Below are 4308 nucleotides of genomic sequence, written 5' to 3'. Positions count from 1 at the left end.
TTTTTAAGTTAATATGTAGGTCAGGTGCTGTGGCTCACACATCCCCAGCCCTTTTGGAGCCCAGGAGTTTGAGACCAACCTGGGCAACATAGTGAGATTTCATCTCTATAAGAAATATAAAAAAGTAGGCCAGGCACTGTGGCTCACACCTGTAATCCCAGCAATTTGGGAGGCCGAGGCAGGTGGATCACCTGAGGTCAGGAGTTTGAGACCAGCCTGATCAACATGCTGAAACCCTGTCTCTATTAAAATACAAAAATTAGCTGGGCATGGTGGCACATGCCTGTAATCCCAGCTACTCGGGAGGCTGAGGCAGAAGAATTCTCTGAACCTGGGAGGCAGAGGTTGTAGTAAGCCAAGATGGTGCCACTGACTCCAGCCTGGGCAACAGAGTGAGTCTCCGTCTCAAAAAAAGAAAAAAAAAAAATAGCTGGATGTGATGGTGCGTTTGTCTGTAGTCCCAGTTACTTGGCAGACCTATGTAGGAGGAATGCTTGCACCCAGGAGGTTGAGGCTGCAGTGAGCTATGATGGCACCACTGCACTCCAGCCTGGACAACACAGCAAGAGATTTTCTCAAACAAAAAAATGTAAAAAGCTAAAAAGTTTAAAATGTAAAAAGTTAATGTGTGCATTACAGGAAACAAACAAGAAGAACAAAGTCATTCACAATCACAAGCAGTTTACAGTTTGACATGTTCTTCTAGGTCCTGTGTGTATTTAGACACGACATCCAATTTTATGGGATCGAGATCGTACTTTCCTCTCTTTCACTGCCTTTTAAGAGCTTTTCTTTGTGTTACTGTAAATAAGTAAGGATTCCACTTAGAATTCATTTGGCTTCCTGCCTCTGAGGGCTGGGGCAATTTCTGGAAAAAAAATTTTTTTTTTTTTTTCGAGACAGAGTCTCACTCTGTTACCCAGGCTGGAGTTCAGTGGCACCATCTCAGCTCACTGCAACCTCCACCTTCCAGGTTCAAACAATTCTCCTGCCTCAGCCTCCCAACTAGCTGGGATTACAGGTATGTGCCACCACACCTGACTATTTTTTGTAGAGATGGAGTTTTGCCATGTTGCCCAGGTTGGTTTCAAACTCCTGACCTCAAGTGATCTGCCTGCCTTGGCCTTTGTCTTTAAAAGTGCTGGATTATAGGCATGAGCCATGGCATTCATAACTTATCATTTCTCTGAATTTTTCTCCCATCTCTCTGTCCCCTTTTAGAACTCTGATAGATGTATGTTCTTTCTCTTCCATGTCTCTGAATCCCTTTTTAAGTTTGTATTTTTTAATACTGAGTTCCTGCTTCTGTTTCTAAAAAGGTACCCAGGTGCAGCCTTATAATTAGTAATTTTCAGGAAAACTTCCCTTTTAATTCCACTCTAAGCCAGGCACAGGCCCCTACTGTCTACCCTGGGGGACTCATTTTATTCCCCCCAGCTTAACTATTCATTTAAAAAAAAAAAAGGCTGGGCGCTGTGGCTCACGCTTGTAATCCCAGCACTTTGGGAGGCAAGGCAGGCGCATCACCTGAGGTCAGGAGTTCAAAGACCAGCCTGATCAAAATGGAGGAACCCCATCTCTTAAATACAAAATTAGCCAGATGTGGTGCTGCATGCCTGTAATTCCAGCTACTGTGGAAGCTGAGTCAGGGAATCGCTTGAACCAGGAGGCAGAGGTTGCAGAAAGCCAAGATCGCACAATTGCATTCCAACCTGGGCAACGAGGGTGAAACTCTGTCTCAAAAAAAAGAAAGTTGTTCTGTTGATGGGTCAGTTGAAGCATTTTGCACCTGGAGTCTTTGAGCCCTCCTCTCCCTGTAGGGCTCTGCTACTCAGGAGAGTCTTCAGCAGGGTTGAATCTCTGTGTGACTTTCAGTGTGGCTTTGTTTCTATGATGGCCTGATTTTCCTCCCGCTCTAGTTCCAGAGCCCCTGTTTTATCTCCTTCCATTTTTTCACTGTCTGTGCTTCGAGCTCTCTTTTACATATTCATGGATAAATGTTACAGTTTTCATCTGTTCTTCCCTGGCAACAATTTCTGCTAAGTATTCATGTGCCATTTGCTGTTCCTGTAATATCTTTAACTCCTGTGTCAGCTCCCACTAATTTCTTAATGAGGCAAATTAAATTCTCCCTTGATGAGCTCTTGTAAGTCGATCATTGTGAGAGAGGGGCCAGGACTGTGTCCCAGGCTGGCAGGAGTCCGTCCATGGGAATGGGTGCTTGGGAGAGTTCTATCCGGTTTTTTTTTCCACAGGCAACTACAGGGCTGATCACCATGCAGGGCTGCCCCACCCATCATTCTTCTTGTTGCCTGCCAGGTTCAGGAAAGCTCTTACTGCAGTCCACACACTATTTTTTTTTTTTTTTTTTTTTTTTTTTTTTTTTTTAGACGAAGTCTCACTTTGTTGCCCAGGCTGGATCTCAGCTCACTGCAACCTCTACCTCTGCCTCCCAAGTCCAAGCAGTTCTCCTGCCTCAGCCTCCCAAGTAGCTGGGACTACAAGTGCCTGCCAGCATGCCCTAATTTTTGTATTTTTAGTAGAGACGGGGTTTCACCATGTTAGCCAGGATGGTCTCAATCTCTTGACCTTGTGATCTGCCTGCCTCGCCCTCCCAAAGTACTGGGATTAAAGGCATGAGCCTTTTTTCTTGTTTTTAAGACAGGGTCTTGCTCTGTCACCCAGGCTGGAGGAGTGCAGTGGTGCTATCATAGCTCACCGCAGCCTTGAAACCCTGGATTCAAGCAACCCTCCTGCCCCAGCCTCCTGGATAGCTGGGACTACAGGCATCCACCACCACACCCAGCTAATTTTTAATTTTTTTCATAAAAGACAGGGTTTCACTTTGTTGCCCAGGCTGGTCTTGAACTCCTGGGCTCAAGTTATTCTCCTGCCTCAGCCTTCTAAAGTTACTAGGATTATAAGTATGAGCCACCATGCCCAAGCCTTTTTTTTTTTTTTTTAATTTCAAATAAGAGATTATTGGGTGTGCTACTTTGTTTGATTTTTGAGATGGAATCTTACTCTGCCGCCCAGGCTGGAGTGCAGTGCCGTGATCTTGGCTCACTGCAACCTCTACCTCCCAGTTCAGGCAATTCTCCCATCTCAGCCTCCCAAATAGCTAAGATTCCAGACACACACCACCACCACCACTGCCACCCCCCACCCCTGCCCCCCGCCCCCGGCTAATTTTTGTATTTTTAGTAGAGACAGGGTTTCACTGTCTTGGCCAGGCTGGTCTCAAACTCCCGAGCTCAAGTAATCCACCCACCTCAGCCTCCCAAAGTGTTGGGGTTACAGGCATGAGCCACCGTGCTGGGCCATGTTTTAGCTTGTTTGTTTTGTTTGCTTTTTTTGTGATTTCTAAGGGGGTTAGGGATGGATAGCATTGTCCTTATGCCAGTGCTGTATTTCTGTGGGGCGGGGAGACAAGGTCTCACTTTGTCACCCAGGCTGGAGTACAATGGTGTCATCACAGCTCACTGCAGCCTCAGCCTCCCTGGTTCAAATGATCCTCCAATGTAGCTGGGACTACAGGCACATACATGCTACCATGCCTGGCTAATTTTTCTGTTTTCTGTAGAGATGGGCTTTTCATGTTGCTTAGGCCTCTCAAAGTGCCTGGCTGTGCCAGTAGTTTGTAATTTTTTGAGATAAGGTCTCACTGTGACACCGGCTGGAATGCAGTGCCGTGGTCTAAGCTCACTGCAGCCTCTACCTCCCAGGTAACTGGGACCACAGATGCACACCAGCACGCCCAGCTAATTTTTTGTATTTTTGGTGGAGACCTACTGCCTTCAGAAGTGCTAGGATTACAAGCATGAGCCACCATGCCAGGCTGATGCCAGCACTTTAAAACTGGATGTTGCAATACAAGATCAACCTTGTATTCCTGAGTTAAATACTTCTCAATTAGGATGTTTATTTTTTACAGTTCTTCTGTTAGATCCTATTTGCTTATAGTTTAAGACATCTGTGTTTATTCTTGGCATATCCTATCTGCTGTCAGCGTTCCTAAAACAAGCTGCATCATTTTCTATGTTTATTTTCTGAAATAGAATATGTAAAAAAGGGATTTTTAATTTCTTAAAAATACTTATGAATCTAATCAGATTTTCTATTTCTTTTTTTGAGATGGAATCTCGCTCCGTTGCCCAGGCTGGAGTGCAGTGGTACAGTCTCAGCTCACTGTAATGTCCACCTCCTGGGTTCAAGTGATTCTCCTGCCTCAACTTCCTGAGTAGGGATTACAGGCACCTACCATTATACCCGACTAATTTTTTTTTTTTTTTTTTTTTTTTTTTTTTT

At 45.0% G+C, this 4308-nt stretch overlaps 1 protein-coding gene across 14 annotated transcripts in view; it reads left to right on the top strand.

Moving 5' to 3' along the window:
- DLGAP4 (DLG associated protein 4) overlaps positions 1-4308 on the top strand; it is a 227761-nt gene that overhangs the window by 218903 nt on the left and 4550 nt on the right. The gene's annotated exons all lie outside the window — the stretch shown is intronic.

This window comes from Cebus imitator, unplaced genomic scaffold (genome assembly GCF_001604975.1).
Source record: "Cebus imitator isolate Cc_AM_T3 unplaced genomic scaffold, Cebus_imitator-1.0 Scaffold18, whole genome shotgun sequence".
Taxonomy (NCBI): Eukaryota; Metazoa; Chordata; class Mammalia; order Primates; family Cebidae; genus Cebus; species Cebus imitator.
Note: the sequence above shows the minus strand (reverse complement) of the source record. Positions and strands in the feature narration are given on the sequence as shown.